Source organism: Anolis sagrei, chromosome X (genome assembly GCF_037176765.1).
Source record: "Anolis sagrei isolate rAnoSag1 chromosome X, rAnoSag1.mat, whole genome shotgun sequence".
In the NCBI taxonomy this organism is placed as follows: Eukaryota; Metazoa; Chordata; class Lepidosauria; order Squamata; family Dactyloidae; genus Anolis; species Anolis sagrei.
In genome coordinates, this window is record NC_090034.1 from 72,055,412 (window position 1) to 72,075,875 (window position 20,464).

The 20,464-nt window shown below is 44.2% G+C and overlaps 1 protein-coding gene across 3 annotated transcripts in view; it reads left to right on the plus strand.

The window, feature by feature from the left end:
* SLC9A1 (solute carrier family 9 member A1) overlaps positions 1 to 20,464 on the plus strand; it is a 185,105-nt gene that overhangs the window by 100,706 nt on the left and 63,935 nt on the right. The gene's annotated exons all lie outside the window — the stretch shown is intronic.

The following is a 20,464-nucleotide window of genomic DNA, read 5'->3' on the forward strand; positions in this document are numbered from 1 at the left end:
CAGAGAAGCCATTGAAATCCACAAGCATGCGGACAATTTCAACCCAAAGGAGGAAACCATGAAAATGAACAAAATCTGGCTACCAGTATTAAAAAACTCTAAAATTACAACAGCAAAACAACAGAGAGGAAACAATCAGGGACATCTAACCACCTCTCAACAATAGATTGCCCCAGGCACTAACAAGCCACACCAAGTCTTCAATTGATCTTCGACGTGATGTTTGTCTGACCATGGATTAGCAATCAAGGATAACGAATTGGATTACGATTTTAACTATGAGATGTCCCGATCTGTATTGGTGGCCCAATACTATGTATGTTTTTGTATGTATTCCTAATTTTAATCTTATATGCTTAAAGTGAATTGTATATTTTAACATGTTGTAAACCGCAATGAGTCGCCGCACAGGCTGAGATATTAGCGGTATACAAGCATACCAAATAAAATAAATAAATAAATAAACAATTGCCAGGCCATCAAATGCTAATCAAGGTGGTCAGTTGAAACATTCACACCTAGCTCCAGCAGACAAGAGTTCTTTGTTCCACCCTGGTCATTCCTCAGATATATCAACCCATTTTCCTAGTTCCAACAGACCTCAATACTTCTGAGGATGCTTGCCATAGATGCAGGCGAAACGTCAGGAGAGAATGCCTCTAGAACAGTGGTTCTCAACCTTTCTAATGCGGTGACCCCCAAATAAAGTTCCTCGTGTTCTGGTGACCCCCAACTATATTTTCGTTGCTACTTCATAAATAATTTTGCTACTCTTATGAATTCTAATGCAAATATCTAATATGCAGGATGTATTTTCATTGTTATAAATTGAACATAATTAAAGCAAAGTGATTAATCACAAAAACAATATGTTTAGGGGCGTATGGATAATTGATGATGGGATTTGCAGTACCTTCAACCAATTCAGCTCTGACTTCCACAGACCACTGTGATCCCCACGAATTATAGACCTGGACCAAACTTGGCACATAGAACTCCCATGACCAACAGAAAATACTGGAGGAGTTTGGGAGGAATTGACAGTGATTTATGGGAGATGTAGTCCACCTACATCCGGAAAGCACTGAGAACCCAAATGACTATGGATCTGGACCAAACTTGGCATGAATACTCAATACGCCCAAATTTGAAAAATGATGGAATTTGGGGGAAATGGATCTTGACATTTGGGTGTTGTCGTTGCTGGGATTTATAGTTCCTCAGCCATCAAAGAGCATTCTGAACTCCAACAAAAATGGAATTGAAGAAGCTTGGCATACAGAACTCCCATAACCAACAGAAATTACTAGAGAGGATTGGGGTACCTTGGCATTTTGGAGCTGCTGGGATATATAGTCCTCTCCCATCCAAAAGCATTCTGAACTCATGCCGCCATGCAGTGCACTCAAACTTGGCACAGAGAACTCCCTCCACCCATCCCTCACTCCCTTCTGAGCTCGGAAGGAGGCAAAGGCCGGGCAGTGAAGGCTCCACGGGTGGCCAGGCATGAGGACGGCAAGATGAGGTTTACTCACCTTGTGGCCTAAACAAAGGGTGAGTCTTCTTCCCCCGTTCCCTTTGCCTCCAAAGCTCCTCCAAATGTGACTACCCACATTTCTGTGGGAAGAGCAGGAGGAAGAACCTGCCAGGAGTGCCATGTGGCTGTGGCTCAGGGGGTCGGCAGTAATTTTGGAGGTGGCACCTTGGCGACCCCCTGAAAAGGGCCTAATGACCCCGCCAGTGGTTGCGACCCCCAGGTTGAGAACCACTGCTCTAGAACATGGCCATATAGCCTGAAAAAACGTACAACAACCCAGTGATTCCGACCATGAAAGCCTTCGACAATACCTATCCTGAAACTTTGTTAAATCCAGAAGGCTGTCCACCTCAACAATTTCCTATTCACTTGGTGGTTTCAGTTGTTAAACTGCAACCCTCAATAACCCATGGAGAACAGGGTTCATATCCCTAGTTGGCCAACAACATTTCCTGAACAAATCACACATTCTTAGCCTCAGAAAAATCCCTTGTTGGGGTCATGTAGGGTTGCCATAGATTGGAAATGACTTGGAAGCACACAAGAACAGTCCTTACGTTATAGCATTGAAAAATTGACATTTTCTTTTGGTGTGCATTGCCAACATGCTGCAAGCTATGCCAGTGGTATACCAGAATTTGAAAATTATATTTTTGTGGCTTGAACCACCACCTCAGTGTTTCGGGAAAGAGAAGAATCCACTTACATCCCATTTATTGTAATAAGAGTGCAACATGCTCTTGCTTGACTTTGTGATCCCTGATTGGGTGGGACCACTTAAGACTAATTTTTCTTAAGACCCCACCCTTCCTGTTGGTCTCATTTGTGCTCTATGATACTATTATAATATGGTTCTGTACAGCCATGATTTCATCCCGTTCACTGCAGTCGGATTGCTTGCTTGGGTCCATTAATGGGACACATTCCTGAAAGAGAAGAAAGCAATAGCAGTCAGGAGAAACAATATGCAACAAGCATGATGGGAGTGTGGGAGTGGGAAGGTGAATATTGATACTGTTTTGGGAGGATGTGTACTCCCGTCAAAGGGATCTTAATGTAGATGAACTTAGGGAAAGAAGTTACATCGCAAGCTTTTGTAGATTGACTAGCCATCCCCTGTCACACGTTGCTGTGGCCCACATGGGGGTTCTGTGTGGGAGGTTTGGCCCAATTCTATCGTTGGTGGGGTTTAGAATGCTCTGTGATTGTAGGTGAACTATAAATCCCAGCAATTACAACTCCCAAATGTCAAGATTCTATTTTCCACAGACTCCACCATATTGAGTATTCGTGTAGAGTTTGGTCCAGATCCATCATTGAGTCCATAGTGATCTCTGGATGTAGGTGAACTACAACTCCACTACCAAAGGACACTGCCCACAAAACCCTTCCCTTATTTTCTGTTGGTCATGGGAGAACTGTGTGCCAAGTTTGGTTCAGTTCCATCGTTGGTGGGGTTCAGAATTCTCTTTGATTGTAGGTGAACTATAAATCCCAGCAACTACAATTCCCAAATGGCAAAATCAATTTTTTTGAGTGAAGGACATACATTGGGTTGTTAGGTGTTTTGTGTCCAAATTTGGTGTCAATTCGTCCAGTGGTTTTTGAGTTGTTAATCCCACAAACGAACATTACAATTTTATTTATATACTAGCCGTCCCCTGCCACGCGTTGCTGTGGCCCACTCTGGTGGTCATGGGGGTTCTGTGTGGGAGGTTTGACCCAATTCTGTCGTTTGTGGGGTTCAGAATGCTCTTTGATTGTAGGTGAACTATAAATCCCAGTAACTACAACTCCCAAATGTGAATGTCTACTTCCCCCAAACTCTATCTGTGTTCATATTTGGGCATATTGAGTATTTGTGCCAAGTTTGGTCCAGATCCATCATTGTTTGAGTCCACAGTAGTCTCTAGATGTAGGTGAACTACAACTCCCAAACTCAAGGTCAATGGCCACCAAACCCTTCTAGTGTTTTGTGTTGATCATGGGAGTCCTGTGTGTTACCTTGAGTTCAATTCCATCATTGGTGGAGTTCAGAATGCTCTTTGATTGTAAGTGAACTATAAATCCCAGCAACTACAACTCCCAAATGACAAAATCAATTTTTTGAGTGAAAGACATACATTGGGTTGTTAGGTGTATCGTGTCCAAATTTGGTGCCAATTCGTCCAGTGGTTTTTGAGTTCTGTTAATCCCACAAACGAACATTACATTTTTATTTATATAGATAGATGGTGCATCTCCACTGTAGAATTAATGCACATTGACACCACTTAAATGGCCATTTCTCAATGCTATGGAATCCCAGGAATTGTAGTTTTATCCTTCTCTGCCAGAGTACTGGTACATCACCAAACTACATATCCTTGGGAAGTCTGACTTGGCCATGGTAGTCCACGCTCTGGTTACATCCCGTATAGACTACTGCAACGCACTCTAAGTGGGGTTGCCTTTGAAGACTGTCCTGAACCTTCAAATGGTCCAATGAATGGCAGCCAGATTACTAACAGGAGTGGTGCTCAGAGAGCATACAACTGGCTGCCAATTTGCTACTGGGCACTATTCAAAGTGCTGGCTTCACCCTATAAAGCCCTAATATCCCTAGATATTAGATCCCTAGAGGGTGTTCCATAGACTAGGGGCCACCACTGAGAAGGCCCTGTCTCTCGGTTCTGACCCAACTTACCTGTCCTTATGTATCTCCCCTTATGAACCTTCCAGGACTATAAGATTGTCTGGGGAGGCCCTGCTCTTGATCCCACCCTTGTCACAAGGCAGGGATGAGAGACAGGGCCTTCTCAGTGGTGGCCCCTAGGCTATGGAACACCCTCTAAGGATCTAATATCTAGGGATATTAACAGAATGTTAAAAGGGATATTAGATCGACCCCCTCCCTTTTAACATTCTGGAGGAAAGCCAAGTACAGTGTAACTGACATAGGAAAATGGAATAATTAGACGATGTGATTGGCAAATGTTTTCAGTAAGGAGACGCTAATGATATATGTTTGTTATTGACTTTGCTACAGTTTTATAATATTTTAATGTTCTTAATTGTATTTTATGGTCTTGGTACCTACTGTGAACCGCCTCGAGTCGCCTGCGCAGTGAGGGGGACGGTATATAAATATAGGTAAAGGTAGTCCCCTGACATTAAGTCCAGTCATGTCTGACTCTGGGGTGTGGTGCTCATCTCCATTTCTAAGCCGAAGAGCCAGCGTTGTCCGTAGACACCTCCAAGGTCATGTGGCCGGCATGACTGCATGGAGCGCTGTTACCTTCCCCCCGGAGCGGTACCTATTGATCTACTCACATTTGCATGTTTTCGAACTGCTAGGTTGGCAGAAGCTAGGGCTGACAGCGGAAGCTCACGCCGCTCCCCGGAATTGAACCTGCGACCTTTCGATCAACAAGCTCAGCAGCTCAGTGCTTTAACCCACTGCGCCACCGGGGGCTCCTATATAAATATAGTAAATAATAAATAAATATCCCAAGATTCCATAGCATTCAGCCATGGCAGTTAAAGTGGTGTTAAATTTCATTAATTCCATAGTGTAGCACACCTTTTGCATACTTATGGTCTCAGTTTTGATCTGAAAATAAAATTGCCCCCAAACCTGGGATATTTATCAGCAGGATCCGACCCTCCTGGTGGTATGCTAGAAATATGTTTTGTGTTCCCACCCCTTTAGACTGCGAGGAATGAAGAAAAAGCTCTGGAACGTTATGAGAACTTCCGTCAATAGAAGAGTTTCCTTGGTTACAGCAATGAGCAAATCATGCAAATGAGTTTATTGACTTTGATATTAAATCTCTGATAATATGTGTGATGACTCTGAAAACTCTCTACTGGAAGTGGCACATAGGGTTGCACTGGAGGACATAGAGATTCCAAGACAACAACAATAACAACAAGAACACTTTATTTATATTCCTCCCTATCTCTCTAAGGGGACTTAGGAGAGATCACATACGTATACACAGCAAACATTCACTGCTTTTTGTCCTGGATAGACAGGACAAAAACAGAACACAAAGGAGGTATGTTGTTCTTGTGGGTTTTTTCGGGCTATAGAGCCATGTTCTAGAGGCATTTCTCCTGACGTTTCGCCTGCATCTATGGCAAGCATCCTCAGAGGTAGAGGTCTGTTGGAATTAGGACAAGGAGTTTATATATATCTGTGGAATGGCTGGGGTGGGGCAAGGAGCTCTTCCCTGCTGCAGTTAGGTGTGAATGTTCAGCTGATCACCTTCATTAGCATTTGAAGGCCTGTCTGCGCCTGGGAAAATCTGTTGCTGGGAGGTGTCAATCTGTGCCTGGTTTTTTCCTCTCTGTTGTTTAGCTGTTATAATTTTAGAGTTTTTTAATACTGGTAGCCAGATTTTGTTCATTTTCATGGTCTCTTCCTTTCTGTTGAAATTGTCCACATGCTTGTGGATTTCAATGGCTTCTCTGTGTAGTCTGACATGGTGGTTGTTGGTGTGGTCCAGCATTTCTGTGTTCTCAAATAATATGCTGTGTCCAGGCTGGTTCATCAGGTGCTCTGCTATGGCTGACTTCTCTGGTTGAAGTAGTCTGCAGTGCCTTTCATGTTCCTTGATACGTGTCTGGGTGCTGCGTTTGGTGGTCCCTATGTAGACTTGTCCACAGCTGCATGGTATACGGTAGACTCCTGCAGAGGTGAGAGGATCCCTCTTGTCCTTTGCTGAACGTAGCATTTGTTGGACAATTTCAACAGAAAGGAAGAGACCATGAAAATGAACAAAATCTGGCTACCAGTATTAAAAAACTCTAAAATTATAACAGCTAAACAACAGAGAGGAAAAAACCAGGCACAGATTAACACCTCCCAGCAACAGATTTTCCCAAGCGCAGACAGGCCTTCAAATGCTAATGAAGGTGATCAGCTGAACATTCACACCTAACTGCAGCAGGGAAGAGCTCCTTGCCCCACCCCAGCCATTCCACAGATATATATAAACTCCTTGTCCTAATTCCAACAGACCTCTACCTCTGAGGATGCTTGCCATAGATGCAGGCGAAACGTCAGGAGAAATGCCTCTAGAACATGGCTCTATAGCCCGAAAAAACCCACAAGAACCTAGTGATTCCAGCCATGAAAGCCTTCGACAATACAGAGGTATGTTGTGTCGATGTCCAGCTTTTTGGTGCTTTAGAGGTTGTGCTCAGATCCAGCCACAGGGGGGTGCTGTTGCTCCATCTTCTATTATGAGGAGCCACCAGGACTTCCTCCTTCATTTTGGTTGCTGGACATTTTTGATCTTTTTCTTTATGGTGTCTTAAAATACCTCCCCCGCTTGTTTTTTAGTGGTACCTAATTTATCTGCTTGTTCTGGTACAGCTGTACCAGGAGCTCCAACTTTATTTGCTTTGTAGTAAATGTTTGGTTGCAGCTCTAGGTTTCAGGGACTCTGGAGATAGGTGGCTTCTTTTGGCTGCGGTCATAGGGCAAGCCACCTGTCCATCATCATTAAGTTTTGGCCCCTTGCTCAGGGCAATTGGGAAGGGAAAGGAGCCATTTTTAGTTAGTCTCAGCAAGGTAAGCTTATGTATAGGATGTGCAAGCTTCCCCTGTACAAAAGCTTCAACCTTTAAGAATTTCCAGGAAAACAGCCCTAAAGACCAAAGAACTCCAGCTGGAGAACATCTACTGCCTTGCTGGTAGGTCCACTTAGCATTCGAGACGCAGTTCGACCCGGTAGCTGAGCCCACATCAGTAAGGGTTAGATTACAGTCAGCCTGGGAGAAGTCCTTTAAAGAAGAAGTTATTGAAGACAGTTGCCTGTCCTTCGTGTGCAAGATTAGGAATTCACCAGTTGCCTAAAAGCTTGGAATCATTTGCTTAACTTTACTGAAGACAAGAGAAGTTTCTGTTTGATTGTTCATTAATAAAAGACTTTGTTGTACTTCTCAAGCCATCTAAAGACTGTTTGTGGTGGAAACCTCTGAGAACTTCTCTTTAGGCCCCCTGGCTTCCCGCTGGGCAAAGGTTGCACATCATGTTCTAAAGACAATTATTTACAGGCCCAGCGTGCGACAGAACACAGCTCAAGCTGTTTTCGCACTGCGTAGATAAACAGTAAGCTGGACTGACAGTCAGGAGCTCGGGGCTTGGAACTAGCAACGTTTTGGTTAGTAGATCTTATCATAGCTGATGATTTACCAGCTGTGCTAAAGCTGTGCTATAGCACCAGGAACACATAATTATTATTGTAATAGAAACTTTCCAGGTCTCATTCCCCATTTTAAAGGTTTTGATTATTTCTGGATTTTATTAATATGCCCTCTCTAGAATTGTTTAGGTCCTGCAGTGCAACTCTGTAGTCAAGGTCCACTGGAAATTGCACTGGAGGACATAGATTCTAAGAAAGGTGTTTTGTCAAGGTAAAAAATAGCTATTTGTGGGTTTTCTATTTTATTTGTGACCCTGTGAATGTGGAAGGCTGAGTGTACTCACCTATTGTATTCCACCATAGTTGTTAACCTGTTTTGGCAGGAGCAGAGCATCCAGTAGGACTGAAGGAGGTCCATTGTGGTCTGATAACCTTCAGAAGTTGCCCATCTGTAGTTTATGCCTTTTGGCTTAATAGGCGCCCTGCCTGGCAAATATTAGGTGTTCATGGTCTATTGGTTGTAAAGAATGCAACACCCTCCAGCAGACCAAACAAGTAGCAATGTATTAGCCTGATTTTTAGTTACAGCTCTTGGAGTCGAAATGCCTTGCTTGTTGTGCGTGTTTTCCTTTCTGTGTGCCTCTCTGTTATCTCGCTTTGGTTGCCTATTATGTGCAACTGCTCACCAGCGGCTCGAAACAAAAACGCAAAAGCCAGGCGCTCCCCTTTTTTAAAAGGATGGGAGGTGCAAAGCAAATGGGTGTTCTGCCTTTCACCGAGATCAAAAAACGACACAATGGAAGTACATGTATTTTTAGAACTTTGCGCAAAAGAGAGCGAGAGAGGAAAGGAAAAGGCTCCGAATCCTTCATTCTCATTAACTCAGGCATGCTCCATCCTAAAGCAATCTTGACAGCCCATGGGGACAAAGTGGGAGACGGTGATAATTGCGAGATTTGAGTCTTTAATTCGCACTTGACTCCATGCCTTTTGTCAGGGAAAAGTGGTTTCGCGGCAGTCTGCAGCGACGTGAACAGCTCTGTGCAGCTGAAGGGATCTTAATATTAGTTGCCGACTTCCAGCTGTCTTCGTTGCATTTACTTTTTGAAAGAACTAGGAATGCTATTGAATAAGGAAGTAGCACCGTTGGTGGCGTGGAACTCGTCAAATCCAGCCCTTTCATATAATGCATAGTAATAGCTACCCCTCTATTCTGCTTTGGTTAGACCACATCTGGAATATTGTGTCCAATTCTGGGCACCACAATTCAAGAGAGATATTGACAAGCTGGAATGTGTCCAGAGGAGGGCGACTAAAATGATCAAGGGTCTGGAGAACAAGCCCTATGAGGAGTGGCTTAGGGAACTGGGCATGTTTAGCCTGAAGAAGAGAAGGCTGAGAGGAGATATGATAGCCATGTATAAATATGTGAGAGGAAGCCACAGGGAGGAGGGAGCAAGCTTGTTTTCTGCTTCCTTGGAGACTAGGACGCGGAACAATGGCTTCAAACTACAAGAGAGGAGATTCCATCTGAACATTAGGAAGAACTTCCTGACTGTGAGAGCCGTTCAGCAGTGGAACTCTCTGCCCCGGAGTGTGGTGGAGGCTCCTTCTTTGGAAGCTTTTAAGCAGAGGCTGGATGGCCATTTGTCAGGGGTGATTTGAATGCAATATTCCTGCTTCTTGGCAGGGGGTTGGACTGGATGGCCCATGAGGTCTCTTCCAACTCTTTGATTCTATGATTCTATGTTTCTAATGTGGCTACCAGGGGGTTGGCCATGCCAAATTGCCTCTTGATTCCACCATTCTCCATCAGCTTCACCTCATTCTCTCCTTCTCTGCATTTCCCCATTGGTGTCTTCCTTTATTTCTGGTATGGGCAAACCAAGGCCCGTGAGTTGGATGTGGCTCCTTGGGCTCTTTTCTCAGGCCCTCCTCTCTCACACAATCTTACCCTTCTTTCCTTCTCTCTTTCCTCCCTCATTTCCTCCCTCCCTCACTTACCTCCCTCTTTCTCCCTCCCTCCTTCCTTCCCTTCCACCCTTTCATCCTTTCTTCTGTCTTTCCTCCCTCCTTCCCTGTCTCTCTTCTTCCTTCCTTCCTTCCTTCCTTCCTTCCTTCCTTCCTTCCTTCCTTCCTTTATGTCTTTCCCTTCCTGTCCCGTCCCGTCCCTTCCCGTCCTGTCCCTTCCCGTCCCTTCCCGTCCTTTCCCGTCCCTTCCCGTCCTGTCCCTTCCCTTCCCGTCCCTTCCCTTCCTGTCCCTTCCCGTCCTGTCCCTTCCCGCCCCATCCCTTCCCGTCCCTTCCTGTCCCGTCCCGTCCCTTCCCGTCCCGTCCCTTCCCTTCCTGTCCCTTCCCGTCCCGTCCCTTCCCGTCCCTTCCCTTCCCGTCCCTTCCTGACCCGTCCCGTCCCTTCCCTTCCCGTCACTTCCCTTCCTGTCCCATCCCATCCTGTCCCGTCCCGTCCCGTCCCTTCCTGTCCCCTCCCCTCTTCTCTTTTCTTTCCTCCTGGAGGATGTTTAGCTGGGAGAAGAGAAGGTAGAGAGGGAACATGAGAACCATGTTTCAAGATTTAAAAAGGAGGAGGAAAACTAATTTTCTGCTGTTCTAGAGACCAGGACACAAGGGAACAATGGGTTCAAATGGCAGGGAAAGCCACCCTGAGTCCCCCTAGGGGTTGAGAAGGACGGGGTAAAAAATGTTCAAAATAAATATTCGGCTGAAAAAGTAGGAAGAACTTCCTGGAGAGTAGCATACGCTGCCTCAGAATGTTGTGGAGTCTCCTTCTCTGGAGGTTTTTCCGCAGAGGCTGTCTATTGGGAGCGCTTTGGTTGTGCCTTCTTGCATGGCATTGGGTTGGACTGGAGGTATCTTCCAACTTTAGGATTCTATATGAGGAGTAGGCAATATGGGATCTAAAAGATACACATTTTCTCTCCTGTCCACCATTTCATCCTGACCAAGACAAACTCTTTTGACATTCAAATGTTTCCCATCTTTCCTTCACTTTCTGCCTCCAAAAAAAAGAAGAGGAAGGGGAGGAAAGGGTAGAGAGGGGGCAGGCATGTAGCCGGGGGGGGGGGGGGGCTTGAGGGGCTTCAGCCCCCCCCCCCGAAATTCTCATGGTGGTTCGCGAAAAGACCTTATTGGTGCATTATTTAAACTGTTATGTTTATTCATATCATGATCTGATCACCATACTCAATATATCCCATATGCATGGGGGTATTGGAGTAACGATACAAAAGGTTTGCTAGGGTAGACCCTCTTTCACTCAGACTCAGCCCCCCGAAACAGCCCCCCCCGAACCCCCCCCCCTGAAAAAAACTCAGCCCCCCCCCCCGAATCGAAATCCTGGCTACGGGCCTGAGAGGGGGCTTGGGGAGAAGACCCTCCCTACTGGCCCACCCACTTAGCTCCGACCTGCCATGCAGCCCCCAAGTTAGAAAGTTTGCCCATGCCTGTGTTATTTCCTTCTGCCTCACCTTCCTTCCACCACTTCCTCACTCCCTTGGATCCCTTGTGGGCTGCCACAGGTTTTTACCAATATTGCTTGTCCTCTGCATAAAAAAGCATCGCCCACACAAAACGGTTGCTTATTTCATTGGAGAACTGGTGAGGAGGCAGCAATGGTGGGGAGACAAGATGTAATATTGAAAAGGGAGGAGGAGGCTCGGGAAGCTAGACCAAGAGAAGGAGAAAAGAGGAAACTACCTTGTAGGTGGCAGGAGGAAGGGAGAAATTAGAAAAGGAAGAGTAGGAGGAGATGACAGCAGCAGTATGTCTTCTCTTGCATCAGAAAGCAAAGGAAGTTGGTCTACTACTGTGGCCACAGACAAGGAGGAGGTTTGTCTGTGTTAGGCTGAAAAGAGCTGTGTGGATTGAAGATCTCCACAGCTGAGAGTTAGAAGCTGTAGTGAAATTGCTACTCTATGTTAAAGTTTTGGTGTATAGCTCTATGTTTACATATGGCAGATGGGGAAGAATAGGCACAGACAGGGTCGCAGCAGAGATAGGATTCATTTGCATATATGAAGCCGATTGGTCATGTGCAGATTAGTGTAGGCCCAGGATTTGAAAAGGCCGCTAGGCCAAAATGACAGTTGGGGAGAGCAGAGCTGAACATTCCAAAGGTGCGGAGCCAAGGTTCTGAAAGAGGCAGTTAGAGTGAGGGAGTTTGAAAATGACAGTTAGGAATCTGTGTGTGAAGAGGAGAGTTGGTTTTTGAGTGCCTGATAGAAATAAGTTGTTATGAAGATGTGTTAAAGACTTCTGATATAGAGAAGCAGTTAGGTAAATAGAGCTTGAGTTTTAAGGAACATAAAGAAGGCTAGTGTTGCATTAGTTCAGAATATAATTCAGCCAAGAGTGTGTAAAGCAAGTAACATGCTTGTGAATGTGAAACATTGATAGTTTATTCAGAAAAGTTAACCAAGTAAATGATACTGACTGTAAGCCTCAAGATTGCAACAAAACACAAATGTAACCACAAGCGTTGGAGCCAGAAGTTATAAATAAACTGTGTTACTTGGTTATACACAAGAGTGTTTCATTGCCTGCGATATAAAGTACAAAGGTTTAACAGCACACAGAAAGTCCTAGCCAATATAAAAGAAGAAACTGAATCAGTATAAGGCAGCAAAGAGATTTTAAAGAGGAAATAGTCTCTCTCCCTCGCCTCAGAAGCCAATTGGCCAACCTTTTACAGAATCATAGAGTTGGAATAGACCATAAGGATCATCCAATCCAACTTCATTCTGCTATGCAGGGAGACACAATCAATGGACTCCTGGTAGATGGCCACCCAGCTTCTGCTTAAAAACCTCCAGACTCCACTGGACTCCAAGGCAGACTCATAATCCACTGCTAAACAGCTCTGACCATCAGGAAGTTCTTCCTAATAATTAGGTAGAATTTTTTTTTCTGCAGTTTGAATCCATTGCTTTGTGTCCCAGTTGTGAGTCAAGCACTGTAAGGGTTAAATGGATGCAATGATTATAGACTACTGCAACGCTCTCTACGTGGGGTTGCCTTTGAAGACTGTTTGGAAGCTTCAAATGGCCCAACGCTCGGCAGCCAGGATGCTAACAGGAGTGGCACTCAGGGAGCATACGACTCCTCTGTTCCGCCAGCTCCACTGGCTGCCAGTTTGCTACCGGGCACAATTCAAAGTGCTGGCGTTAGCCTATAAAGCCCTAAACGGTTCTGGCCCGACTTACCTGTCCGAACGCATCTCCTCCTATGAACCAGCTAGTACCGTAAGATCATCTGGGGAGGCCCTGCTCTCGGTCCCGCCGGTATCACAGGCACGCCTGGCGGGGATGGGAGACAGGGCCTTCTCAGTGGTGGCCCCTTGGCTGTGGAACGCCCTTCCTACAGATATCAGATCGGCCCCCTCCTTATTGGCATTTCGGAGGAAAGTGAAGACCTGGTTGTTTGAACAGGCATTCGATTAGGCAGTGTAATTGATTATAGGAATAACGGATGATGAGATTAGATTCTGATTCTATTGATGAGACGTGAATGATTTGTCATATTGATGTTTAATTGTTGTTATGCTATTGTTTTTAAATGCTCCAATGGTTTTGTAATGTGTGTATTGAAATTGCTGTTGTTAACCGCTTTGAGTTGCCTAAGGGCTGAGAAAAACGGTATATAAATGAAGTAAATAAATAAATAAATAAATAAATGACTCAGCAAATGCTGCAGTTCAATATAAGCAGGTCTGCCTGTAGCTTGGTAGCTGTCAGTCTGAGGTAAACCTCAGTGGGAGAAAGGATTTAGTCTTTGAGAAGCCTCAGTCTGAGGTAAACCTCAGTGGGAGAAAAGACTTGGTCTATGAGGTAAGCCTCGTTATGAGAAGGCCTCATGTGTGAAGTTCCAGTGTGAAGGCTGAACATTATTTGTGTCATGGAAACCTTGTTCTTGTAAATAGTGTAAACATATTATTTTGCTATAAAGAAAAGCTTCCTATGGAACAGATAATCCATAGCAACTGTGGTTCTATTCCATGGAATCCTGGCATTTGTAGTTTAGGGGGTGAGATTTAGTGTTCTTTCCCAGAGTACTTTAGTGCTTCACCAAAGTACAAAGGAAGATTTCATCTGATATTGCCACGGCAGTTAAATTGTGTCTTAGTGTTACAATTTTTCCATGATGAGAAAGAGCAAAAAAGTCAATCATCTTGAAAGGCCATACATTCCCCATCTCTGACTTACTTTCCTTAGAAAAATATTCAGTCCCCAGGATTTGGGATTTTTCTCTGTCCAGCACCAATTTATTAGACATAGTATCAGGGAGATCAGTATCACTATCTAGCATGGGATTTTTCACATGAATTCTGCAAGCAAGAATGTGAAAACCTCTGTAGTTATGATGCAAAGTATGAGGAAACTGGATTTTGACAATATACGAGGGTTATCAGGAAACTGAGGTTACAAGGCACGTAGCTCTTGTGGGGAATTTTCTCGAGGGAAGTTGGTATCACTCCCGTGTAGCAGGAAGCCAACAGAAGCAAACGGGCAGTGCCAGTCGTCAGTAGCTCATCAACTGGCATTGTGGTGAAGGTTAGAGATGAGCGTCCTTATTCCGTTTCCCTCCAAGTGCAAGTTTGCGCTGTAATACGCTACCTAAATGCTAAGAGCATGAACACTGCTGCAATTCATTGTGAAATCATTTCAGTTTATGGAGAGACGTAATGTCAAGACAGCATGTGACAAAATGGGTGCAGAATATATTGTGAGACCATGAAGAAACTTTGCAGAGCCATCCAAAACAAAGTTTGTGGGCTGTTGACAGTGGAGTCCGTCTCCTTCATGACAATGCGTGTCCACACACCACTTACGCAACACAAGAATTCTTGACTTCATTTGGTTGGGATGTTTTAAGCCACCCCTCTCAAAGCCTCGATCTTGCACCCAGTGACTATCATCTTTTCACCAAAGTGAAGGAATACCTGGGTGGAAAGTGACGAACTGGCTGAAAAAGATGGAGGGAGACTTCTATGACACAGGCATCAAAAACCCGTCCCACGGGTGACAAAATGTATTGAACTGAATGGTGATTATGTGGAAAAATAATGTAATACCTATGCTAAAATGTAAAAGGAAAGGGTTCCCTTTGACATTAAGTTTAGTCGTGTTTGACTCGGGGTGTGTGTGCTCATTTCCATTTCTTAGCCAAAGAGCTGTTGTTGTCCATAGATGCCTCCAAGGTCATGTGGTTGGCATGACTGCATGGAGCGCCGTTACCTTCCCACCGGAGCGGTACCTATTGATCTACTTACATGTGATGTTTTTGAACTGCTAGGTTGGCAGAAACTGGGACTAATAGTGGGAGCTCACCCCGCTCCCCGGTTTTGAACTGCTGACCTTTTTGTCAGCAAGTTTAGCAGCTCAGCAGTTTAACCCACTGTGCCACCGGGGGCTCCTAATACCTATGCTACAATCCATTTTTGTTTTATTAAAATATATTCATTCCTCGTATTTTTTTAAAAAAAATGGAACCTTACCTTTCGGATAACCCTTGTAATTTAAAAATGTTTTATAGTTTATAGTTTTGTCGAAGGCTTTCATGGCCGGAATCACTAGGCAAGCATCCTCAGAGGTAGTGAGGTCTGTTGGAACTAGGAAAAAGGGTTTATATATCTGTGGAATGACCAGGGTGGGATCAAGGACTCTTGTCTGCTGGAGCTAGGTGTGAATGTTTCAACTGACCACCTTGATTAGCATTCGATGTCCAGCGTGGGATTTGATGACCAGGGTGGGATCAAGAACTCTTGTCTGCTGGTTAGGTCCAGCAGACAAGAGTCCTTGGTCCCACCCTGGTCATCAAATGCTAATCAAGGTGGTCAGTTGAAACATTCACACCTAGCTCCAGCAGACAAGAGTCCTTGATCCCACCCTGGTCATTCCACAGATATATAAACAGATATAACAACCCAGTGATTCCGGCCATGAAAGCCTTTGACAATACGATATATAAACCCTTTTTCCTAGTTCCAACAGACCTCACTACCTCTGAGGATGCTTGCCATAGATGCAGGCGAAACATCAGGAGAGAATACCTCTAGAACAGTGGTTCTCAGCCTTCCTAATGCCGCGACCCCTTAATACAGTTCCTCATGATGTGGTGACCCCCAACCATAACCCTAACATTATGAATCGCCATGTAAATAATGATCTTCAGGATGTATTTTCATTCACTGGAGCAAATTTGGCACAAACACCCGGTATGCCCAAATTTGAATACTGGTGGGGTTGGCGGGGGGATTGATTTTGTCATTTGGGAGTTGTGGTTGCTTGGATTTATAGTTAACATGTAAACAAAGAGCATTCTGAACCCCACCAATAATGGAATTGAACCAAAGTTGGCACAGAGAACTCCCATGACCAACAGAAAACACTGGAAGGGTTTGGTGGGCATTGACCTTGAGTTTGGGAGTTGTAGTTCACCTACATCCAGAGAGCACTGTGGATTCAAACAATGATGGATCTGGATCAAACTTGACATGGATACCCAATATGCTCAAACGTGAACACTGATGGGGTTTGGGGAAAATAGACTTTGACATTTGGTAGTTGTATTTGCTGGGATTTATAGTTCACCTACAATCAAAGAGCGTTCTGAACCCCACCAATGATAGAATTGGGCCAGACTTCCCACACAGAACCCCCATGACCAACAGAAAATACTGTGTTTTCTGATGGTCTTTGGCGACCCCTTTGACACCCCTTCACGACCCCCCCAGGGGTCCCGACCCCCTGGTTGAGAAACACTGCTCTAGAACATGGCCATATAGCCTGAAAAAACCCACAACAACCCAGTTTTATAGTTTATTTTAATCTGTTTGCAGACATTGTTTTCAATCACTTTTTTACTCTGTTCTTCATCACCTTGGGAGTGGACTGAAAGATAAAGACATGATAGTGGTGATCATATGACGATGATATTAGCAGCACCCGCAGTAGTAATAGTAATATCTAAATATATGACACATCTTCTGGCGTTGATCTTATTTAGTTTTTTTTAAATGTCCCTGAGTGTACATTATCTTTCTCAAACGGCTGACTCACCACTGCTTGCTTGTCCTTGGATGACTCTACTGAATGTTGTCTCTTATGTTTGGGATGAGAGGTGGAGGGAAGAGATAACAGTTGAGATGTCATTGCAAAGGAGCCAAGTTTAGGAGTTTCTGCTGCATCCAAGTAGAGCAGCCTGATCTGTGTGAAGCCTTTATCATTCCAGGTCTTGGTTCTTTTGTTCCTGCTGTATACAGAACACTTGCATTACAACAGCTGGTCTCCGTGACCTGCGCTCTTTGCTCAAACATATTATGGGCATACATTGGGACGGTGAATTCTGTGAACTGTGTATGAGGGGTATTTTTTAAGTAAGGTCCGTTTTGTTGTAGACACTAGTAGTTCGCGCACATACCGCAACGAGCGTGTGCGTCGTGTACCAGCATGCCTCGGGAACAACTGTGCTCAGTTTCCGCTCTGTAGCTAACCTGTACGGTTCTGTTCTGTGCTTTAAAAATGTTTAAGACTATCAACTCACCCTCCGCATGTGAGGTTCGTTCAGTGATACGGTTTTTGTCAGCAAGGAACCTGCCTGCTGCAGAAATTCATCGACAGATTTGTGAAGTGTATGGTGATACTGTTACGAGTGAAAGCAAAGTGCGTAAGTGGGTACGACAATTCAAAAATGGCCGTGACAACGTCCATGATGAGGACCCACTCCGGTCGCCCTTCTTTGATTACAGACCATTTGGTGGCTTCAGTTGAAGCGAGGATTTATGAAGAGGGTATTTTAAAATTGGTTCAGAGGTATGATAAGTGTTTGAACAAACTTGGCAACTATGTCGAAAAATAGAGTGAAGTATGTACTTTCTGAAAATAAATTTACTTTTTTGAAATAAACTTTCGTTGTGTACTTACGTTCCAATGGACCTTACTTAAAAAATACCCCTCGTACATTGTGCCAACTAGGCAAATTTGCAGTTGCACACTTTAGTCTGGGTTTACTCATTGGGAACAAGAAACTCTCCAGGGCCCTTTGGAAATTTCTATAGCCTTGCTACAAGGTGAGCCAGAGTGGTGTAGTAGTTGGAGTGTTGGACTATTACTCGGAATGCCAAGACTTGAATTCCCGCTCAGCTATGGAAATTCACTGGGTGGCCTTGGGGAAAGTCTTACTCACTCAGGCTCAGAGGAAGGCAATGGCAAAACCCCTCTGAACTCATCTTGAAAACCTCATCATAGATTTATTATAACCATAACTCAGAAACATCTCATAGCACAATGACAACCTACTTGAAGAATAATACATTCATAAAGTTGGAAGAAATTATTCCACGCAGGAATATACAGTGGAAGCATTCGTGACAGATGGTCACCCAGTGTGATATCCATTGCTGGGAAGTTCTACCTAAGGTTTAGGTAGAATTTCTTTTCCTGTAGTTTGAATCTCTAAACAAGCAGAAAATACCCTTGACCAATCTTTAATATGACATTCTTTCAAATATTTAAACATGCCTATCACATACTCTTACACTTCTCTTCTCCAAGCTAAACATACCCAGCTCCCTAAACTGATCTCCATAAGGCTTGGAAAACAAATCTTTGGCCATTTTGGTTGCCCTTCTCTGGTTTGTCTGTATCCTTCGTGAATTGTACGCAGTTTTATTCCAGCTGAATTCTGACCATAGCAGAATAGAGTTGGAGTATGACTTCCCTTAATCTAGACCAGGTATCCTCAAACTTTTTAAACAGAGGGCCAGGTCACAGTCCCTCAAACTGTTGGAGGGCCGAATTATAATTTGAAAAAAACATGAATGAATTCCTATGCATACCGCACATATCTTATTTGTAGTGCAAAAAACACTTAAAAACAATACAATAATTAAAATGAAGAACAATTTTAACAAATATAAACTTATTGGTATTTCAATGAGAAGTGTAGGCCTGCTTTTGGCTGATGAGATAGGATTGTTGTTGTTGTTGTGTGCTTTCAAGTCATTTCAGACTTAGGTTGACCCTGAGCGAGGGCCAGGTAAATGACCCTAGAGGGCCGTATCCGGCCCCCAGACCTTAGTTTGAGGACCCCTGATCTAGACCAGTGGTTCCCAATCTTTGGACCTCCAGGTTTTTTGGACTTCAGCTTCCACATTTCCTAAAAGCTGTTAAGCTGGCTGGGATTTCTGGGAGTTGAAGTCCAAAACACCTGGAAGGCCAAAGGTTGGGAACCACTGATCTAGACACTACCCTCCTATTGCTGCAGCTAGAGAAGACATCCCCACAATAAAAATGCTCTGTCCCCATAACACATTTGGTCAGAACCCAATGCAAGAGGGCAGTAGAACCACAAGGGAAATGGTTCTCAACCCGTGGATCTCCAGGTGTTTTGGCCTACAACTCCCAGAAATCCCAGCCAGTTTACGAGCTGTTAGGATTTCTGGGAGTTGAATGCCAAAACATCTGGGGATCTACAGGTTGAGAAACACTGCACTAGGGTGTTGTCATAGAAGCCTATATCCCTAGGGGGGTGGTCAGTACCTGAGGGACAGAGAAGCTACTGCTTTGTGTTTCAGTGTGAATACATTTGCTTATTTAATCAAGTCAGGGGACTGTGGAATACCTTTTAAAAAACCTATGGGACAAGTCACTCCAAAAGCAAATGCAGTACAATTACTGTGTGCATGTGAGACAACTGAGCAGTGTGAGTGATAACTTAGAAATGTGTGGAAAAGAGCCAGCTGTGACTCCAAGAAGCCACTAGAGCAGTGGTTCTCAACCTGTGGGTCTCCAGGTGTTTTGGCCTACAACTTCCAAAAATCCCAGCAAGTTTACTAGCTATAAGAATTTCTGGAAGTTGAAGGCTAAAACATCTGGGGACCCACAGGTTGAGAACCACTGCAGTAGAGGTTTTCCATGGAGACCTATATTGACTAGGTGTGCTCACTACTTGAGGGACAGAGAAGTACTGCTTTGTGCTTAAGTCTGGAGACAGAGTAATATCACAATTTACCTGTATGAACGCATCTCCCCCTATGAACCACCACGGATATTAAGATCTTCTGGGGAGGCCCTGCTCTCGGTCCCACCACCATCACAGGCACGTTTGGCAGGGACGAGAGACAGGGCCTTCTCAGTAATTGCCCCTCGGCTATGGAACTCCCTTCCTAATGAAATCAGGTCAGCCCCCCTCCCTCTTGTCCTTTAGAAGGATGATAAAAACGTGGCTGTGGGACCGAGCTTTTGGGACTGTGCAATGAGGCAATGATAGTAACCCTTAGTATGCCAACCAAATTCGATATGGTTGTTGAGACAGTTTTAACTAGTGGATTTTAACGTCAAGATAAGTTATTTTAATGCTTTTGTATGTGTATGGTCTAATATGTTTAGGCATTGAATGTTTGCCGTTTATATGTTGTGCTCTGCCCTGAGTCCCTTTCGGGGTGAGAAGGGTGGAATATAAATGCTTTAAATAAATAAATAAATAAATAATAAAATCAAATGATATTTACTAATAAATACCAATACAAAATGCAATCTCAGGTGCCTAAGCTAGTGATTTATATTTTTCTCCTTCAGAATCAAGTTAATGTGGAGCTGAAATTACTGTTTTTCTGTATTTCTTTAGAGAGCAAAAGCTTTTTAACAAAGAACTCAGAGAAGGCAGAACTGTTCAGCAACTTCTTTGTCTCAGTCTTTGATCATGGTCGCTCACTTCTTCTTTTTAAACTTACAGTTCTAGGAGAATTGTATTTTGGGGCCACACACAGTTGAAAGGAA